The sequence below is a fragment of the Rutidosis leptorrhynchoides genome, chromosome 9 (genome assembly GCF_046630445.1).
Source record: "Rutidosis leptorrhynchoides isolate AG116_Rl617_1_P2 chromosome 9, CSIRO_AGI_Rlap_v1, whole genome shotgun sequence".
NCBI classification, from domain to species: domain Eukaryota; kingdom Viridiplantae; phylum Streptophyta; class Magnoliopsida; order Asterales; family Asteraceae; genus Rutidosis; species Rutidosis leptorrhynchoides.
Genome location: NC_092341.1, coordinates 204,907,945 through 204,916,327, shown reverse-complemented (window position 1 = coordinate 204,916,327; position 8,383 = coordinate 204,907,945).

Sequence of the window (8,383 nt, the reverse complement as noted above, 5' to 3'; positions counted from 1 at the left end):
CGGTTCTGTATTGCCACTTTTTGGCAAGAATTAAAAAATGAATCAATTATCAAAATCCAGAAATGTAGTTTTGTTAGGATTCAATTACTCAATCTATCTATCAAATTTGAGATTCAAATTCCTCATATCGAAGCTTAATTTGTCGAGTCAAAGATTTGTTTCAAAAAGTCAAACCTTTGTTCTTGATCCAAATTCGAGTTTTCTGTTTCGTTTTTAGTTAAATTGATGTTATCAATAGTTTCAAGGAGTGGATTACAACCTATTTTATGTTCTAAGTTTGATCTAAAACGTATCGAAAATCAAAATCAATTTTTTTTTTGTGACCTGTTTATTTTTTTTTATTTTTTATTTTTATAAACTTAAATATTTGAAGCTAATTTCGTTACAGATTTGTATTTTAAAACAACACTTTAATGAATGTTATTTTTGGGTGATTGCTGGAAACGATTCTGAAATTGAAAAAGATGAAGGAAAAAGGGAAATAAAAAGAAAAGGTTAAAAGGTTTCAGATTGGGTTTTAATTCAGAAAAAATGGTGACAGACGAGTGGTAAATGGGTGTTTTGTGTATCCGGGAGGTCTTGGGTTCGAACCCGGTCTAGAGCATTTCTTTTTACTCAAGGCTTTTAAGGGTATACACTCTTAATTTTTAAATCCTATCATTATTATTAGTTATTATTAGATTTATTATTATTATTTTTATTATTATTATTATTATTAGTATTATGTTAATAATTATTATAGCTAGTATTATTATTGTTATTGTTATGTTATTGTTATTGTTATTATTAGTACGAGTGTTATCATTTTAAAGACTAGTAGTATTATCATTTGTAACATTATCATTATAGTATTATTATTGATATTATTATTAACAGAATTATGAACATATTAATAACCTTTATATTACAAAAATTTATAATAAAAGTTGACACTCCAAAAATTATGAATATGGTTATAATTTTAAGTTATAGGAACTATGGATACAAGTTTAGAAACTAAACATGAAGTTTATGATAAACCCGATTATTATTATTAACACTGCTATTATTTTTATTATTATCACTATATTATTAAGGGAACTCATCACTTTTATTAAAACTATTATGCTTACTAAAATTAACATTTTTTTTAAGTTTATATCTTATTTGAGATTATCATTATTAAAATTAACATTATTATTAATAATATTATTATCAATATTATAACTATCACGAGTATTATTATTATGTAATTAGTAAGATTAGTATCATAACTATTATTAAGAGTAAAATTAATATTTTTACAAGTATTATTATCAATATCACTATTATCATTATTAGAGTTTTTATTTACATTATTACCTTTACTAGTTATATTAAGTATTATCAATATTAACATTTTTACATGACAAATATTATTTAAGTATTATTATAATTACTAATTTCAACAGACAAATGCTATATATATATAAAAAAATTATATTTAATATACATACAACCTAACTATATTAATATTAATATTAATATTTCTATATATAAAATGAAATCATATATAATGAAACTTATTAATTTATTATATATAAAATTACATCACTAATAATAACAATATATATATATATTTGTTCAGTTACGATTATATGTATTAATAAATACACAAATGATATAGGTTCGTGAATCCGAGGCCTACCCTGCATTGTTCAATGTCGTCATATGTATTTTACTACAAAATAGAGTACAGTGAGTTTCATTTGCTCCCTTTTTAAATGCTTTTCCTATATATATTTTTGGGACTGAGAATACATGCGCTGCTTTTATAAATGTTTTACGAAATAGACACAAGTACTCAAAATTACATTCTATGGTTGGATTATTAAACCGAATATCGCCCTTCAAGTCTGGTAACCTAAGAATTTAGGGAAATGGCCCCTGATTGACGCGAATCCTAAAGATAGATCTATGGACCTTGACAAGTCCCATTCGGGGTACGAATGCTTTAGTACTTCGATATTATTATACAGACGAGAGGTTCTGTTTTGGGGATATTCTATGCATTAAGTTAACGTCAGTTACCAGGTGTTCAATCCATATGAATGATATTTTTGTCTCTATGCATGGGACGCTTATTTATGAGAACTGGAAATGAAAACCTTGTGGTCTATTAAAATGATGGAAATGATTATTTATGTTAAACTAATGAACTCACCAACCTTTTGGTTGACACTTTAATGCATGTTTATTCTCAGGTACGAAAGAAATCTTCCGCTGTGCATTTGCCCATATTAGAGATATTACTTGGAGTCATTCATGACATATTTTAAAAGACGTTGCATTCGAGTCGTCGAGTTCATCAAGATTATTATTAAGTCAATTATAGTTGGATGTATTATGAAATGGCATGCATGTCGTCAACTTTTGATGTAAAGAAAGTTTGTCTTTCGAAAAACGAATGCAATGTTTGTTGAAGGGACCCGTCCTAATCCATCCGGACGAAGTCCATATCGATTATAAATGATTCACAACAGTTGATTACATCGCAAGGTATTTGACCTCTATATGATACATTTTACAAACATTGCATTCGTTTTTGAAAAAACACAATCTTTCGTTACATCGAAAGTTGACAACATGCATACCATTTTATAATATATCTAACTATAATTGACTTAATAATAATCTTGATGAACTCAATGACTTGAATGCAACGTCTTTTGAAATATGTCATGAATGACTCCAAGTAATATCTTTAAAATGAGCAATTGCACAGCGGAAAACTTCTTTCGTACCTGAGAATAACATGCTTTCAAGTGTCAACCAAAAGGTTGGTGAGTTCATTAGTTTAACATAAATAATCATTTCCATCATTTTAATAGACCACAAGATTTTCATATTTCAATACACATCCCATACATAGAGATAAAAATCATTCATATGGATTGAACACCTGGTAACCGACATTCACAATATGCATATAAGAATATCCCCATCATTCCGGGATCCTCCTTCGGACATGATATATATTTTGAAGTACTAAAGCATCCGGTACTTTGGATGGGGCTTGTTGGGCCCGATAGATCTATCTTTAGGATTCGCGTCAATTAGGGTGTCTGTTCCCTAATTCTAAGATTACCAGACTAAAAAGGGGCATATTCGATTTCGATCATTCAACCATATAATGTAGTTTCAATTACTTGTGTCTATTTCGTAAAACAGTTATAAAAACAGCGCATGTATTCTCAGTCCCAAAAATATATATTGCGAAAGCATTTAAAAAGGGAGTAATGAAAACTCACATAATGTATTTTGTAGTAAAAATACATATGACGACATTTGAACAATGCAGGGTTGGCCTCGGATTCACGAACCTATATCATTTGTATATTTATTAATACATGTAATTGTAATCGAATAATATATATATAAATTTATTAGTTATATACTTTTTATATTAATAATATATATGTTTCATACATTTATTTCGTTATATAAAATCTTACTTTTCATTATGTTATATGTATTAAATGTATTTTTATATATGTATATATCATTTGTTTGTTAAAAAAATAGTAATTTTAGTAATACTATGATAAGAATGATAATAATCATTAGACTTAATATTAGTAAATAAGGTATTATTGTTATTAATTATATTAATGATATTAATAATGATGTTTATAATAATAACTGTAAAATATAATTTTTTTTTGATTAATGATACTTATCATAATGATTTTAGTAATTACATATTAATAATACTCATTATAATTCTAAATAATCATACTTATAATGGTAATAATAATATTACTGATCATGATATTTTTAAGGATAATTGTATTACTAATAATAATTATAATACTAGTAATAATACTAATAATAATGTTATCATTCATAAAATGATTCAAATATCAATTTTTAATGATAGAAATATTAATGATAATAATAATAATAATCATAACCCTAATAATGATATTAATACTATATTGATAATAATAATATTAATGATATTTATTAATACTAATGGTAATATGATCCCTAATGTTTATATATATATACTTATGATATTAGTAGTAATAATAATTATAATACATAATTAATAACAATAATCATAACAATAACAATCACAATAATAATAACAATTACAACAACAACAACAACAACAACAATAATAATAATAATAATTAATAATAATAATAATAATAATAATAATAATAATAATAATAATAATAATAATAATAATAATAATAGAAATAATAATAAAATTAAATTGTACCTTTGTAAGGTAAAAAAAAAAGATAAACAGCCCGAGACGGGACTCGAACCCGAGACCTCTCGCAACCACACAAACACCCTAACCGTCGGGCTATTGCCCTATTTCTGTTTTATAATCCCATCTGAATGTATATAATCCGTATAACATGTTCCCCATCTCCTTCTTCTTCCTCAATCTTTAAATCTTAATCGCTAATTCTTCTAAATTCCTAATATCACTGAGTATTTGATGTAACACCAACAATATATACGCGATATCATTAATTAGAGAAAAAAAAAATATAAAGAAGTCCCACAGCAGACTTGCGTCACTGTTGTGAGGAAAAGAGAAAAAAAAATTGATTTTGTAAATGGTTATGATTTAGATAAAAGTTATATCATAAATTAGTTTGTAAATTGTTTATAGAAACTAAAGGTATCATCAATTTAACTCAAATTGTCACAGATATTTCGAATTCGATTGATGAACTATTGTTGACTCTTTGTTTCACAAAGTTTGACTCAACAAATTTGGATTCGTCAGGAAGAATTGGAGTTTGAGAATTTGAAGAAAGTTTGAGTAGGAGATTCCAATCATAACTACATTTTTACATTTTTGAAATTGATTCGAAATTGAGTTTTGGTCAAAAAGTTGAAGAACAGGCGACTGCTCAGTTCTATAGATTACTTCTGTTTTTAAATTTATGGAATTTTAGTAGTAGTTATAGAATGTGAAGTTAAATGACTACTACAGCAACCAAGATTTGATCTAAATTGTTTCCTAGCTAAGATTTAGGCATTTGAGTCGACAGGTTTGATTATCCAGTACACCAAGAAATATAAACAATTAAAAAGGAGAAAGAGATATCTAACTGAAATTGAAATCTAGTGATTAATGGGAATCCAGTGTACTGCATTCAGACAAAAACATTTTTACCTAAAGTTTGAAAACAATCGATGATGTCTATATTGTATATATATATATATATATATATATATATATATATATTATATGACTGTATATATATATGTAATCTGTTTATATCATATATATCTGTACATCAATTTTATAAAGATAACAAAATAATTCTTAATTATACATATATTAATTTTTAATATTAATCTTGTTAATAATAGTGAAACTAATAATAATAATAATAATAAGTAACAATGATAATAATGTAAATGATAATAATATTATTAATGATGATAATAATACTAATTATAATCATACAATATTGTTAATAATAATATTAGTAATAATAATACTACAATCATTTATATATAACAATTTCGTATCTATAGATTATATATAATTCTAATAACATAACATTAATATTAATATTAGTACTGAAAGTAATAACAATATTATTATAATAGCTATTCTAATATGTTGTTAATTATATCATAATTTAATATTTATATATTTTATACATGTTACGATATATTAGTTATTAATAGAAATCTTTTATATATATATATATATATATATATATATATATATATATATATATATATATATATATATATATATATATATTTATGTAGATTCATAATAATATTATATATCTATTTATATATATTCATGGTACTAATAACTTAATTATTGTGTTTGTTATTTTCTCATGTATACTTTATTAATTACAAACATTATATATGCTTGCGTATTTGTTTACACACCACTGTTCGTGAATCATCGAAAATGGTCGAAGGTCAAATGAATATATGCAATTGGTTCAAAACCTTGATATTCAATTAAATAGACTTTGCTTATCAGGTCGAAATCATATAAAGATTAAGTTTAAATTTGGTCAGAAATTCCCGGGTCATCACATTTGTAAAATGTATCATATAGAGGTCATGAACCTCGCGATGAAATCAACTATTGTGAATCGTTTATAATCGATATGGACTTTGTCCAGATGGATTAGGACGGGTTATGAAAGTTGGTATCAGAGCGGTGGTCTTAGCAAACCAGGTCTGCATTAGTGTGTCTAACTGATAAGTCGATAGGATGCATTAGTGAGTCTGGACTTCGGCCGTGCCTGCATGTCAAAAGTTTTGCTTATCATTTCTAGTCGAAAATTATCTGCTTATCATCCTTAGAAAATTACCTGCTTATCATTATTAGTCTAGACACGTCTTGCTACATTAATTGCATGAGTAGTGTATAGACAAAATTCATATCTTAGCGTATCTGCTAAATCATATCTTATCATATCTGTTACTTTAAACTTTGCCTGACATATCCCGCAAATTCCTCCGTAATCTATGAATATATATATATATATATATATATATATATATATATATATATATATATATATATCCTCTGTAAATAGAATACCACCCGATAGTCGAAAAATCATTTTATATCGAAAAATCCTTTATCCAATCGTACGAAATGGAATTTGTCATCAGTTCAAGTCCCTCGGATTCCGAAATGGAATCCCACTCAAGCTCCGAAAGCAGTGTGACCGGAATGGATCAACCAATCAGTCATCATCTATTCTGGATGAATTGGGGATGGGTTCGTAGCCTCTTCAATCATTGGAGACAAGAAGAAGGCGATCCTTTCCATCCACCACATTGCCCTCTTGACGAAGAACCTGAAGCACTTACCGGTGAACCTGTCCGAAACACCATTTTCTCTCTCATTTCCTGGGTATCTCGTCATGATTATATACTATACCAAATTCTAGATCATATTTATCCGCTCGTTCAAACCGACAATCACCCCGGTGTAATAGAAGTAGTCAACGAGCTTCGCGCTCGGGTAGTGGCTTTGGAGAATATGGTGCAAAGGTTACAAACACCAGCAGCAGCACCAGCAGCATAACCAGTATCACCACCACCAACGCCAACAGTACCATTACCACCACCAACAATAACCGCATCGCAAACCTCAACTTCACAATCTGTCACACGAACATCAACGTCATATGCACCATAGATACCAAGGAGTACCAACAACAATGAACGATGAAGTATTAATTCATAACTTCATTGAAGAAATATTCTGCGAAGAATATGTGGTTTCTAAAAGTTTTAGAGATTACTTATTCTAGCTCAAACCGAAAAGCAAATGAGATTAATATCATGTTAACTCATTAAATCCATGATTACGTCTGAAGAAAATATATATGTATATATGTTTTCATAAAGATTGTTAAAAATTCATTCGTACAAAGTGTTAATTGTGAAAATATTTTAACGGGTAGGTAATACCCGAGGAATATTCAGATTTCACATTAATAAGTTACACTGTACATTCTTCGAAGCTGATTCAACAGTCGTTTACTATCCTACTTACGTCCACCGATATACAAATCCGTTCACCCCAGAATAACCATATTCATCCAATTTCATATTTGTATTTTGATTTTTCAAAAATCAAGTGGCATAATGAAGGAAACATTTGACAAAATAAAATTTGTTAGAAACAAACAAATTAACTATGAGAAATTTTGTTAAGAATCCATGCTAACTATTCCTAGCTAATTGTTCCCAGCTAACTGATTACACTTTATTTATCGCAGTTTAATTATCGCAATTTACATTCTCGCAATTTTATTTATCGTCATTTAATTTCTGTTATTTACTTTACGCATTTTATTTATCGTCATTTAATTTCTGTATTTATTTTATGCACTTTAAATATCGGGACACGTATACAAGGTTTTGACATATCATATCGATGCATCTATATATATTATTTGGAATAACCATAGACACTCTATATGCAGTAATGATCGAGTTCTCTATACAGGGTTGAGGTTTATTCTGCAATAATATATATAGTTTGAGTTGTGATCGTGTCTGAGACATGTACACGGGTCACGATACGTATTAATTAATTCGAATATTATAAATTAAACTATATATGAATTATTGGACTGTTAACTGTGGACTATCGAATGTGGACTATCAAGATTGGACAATTAAAAATGAATTAAAATATTGATTATACCATATGAAACTAAACAATTCTTCAAGTTTGCCAATTGATCTCATTTTAAACCTCATTTGTATCTTGACGATTACAATCTGCGTTCAAACCTTTCATGATTCTTGAAAATATCTCAATCGAGCGGATGAACCAACCGCACATCATTTACGGAAGGAAAGAGTGATGCATATAGCTATGCACCTGAAAACA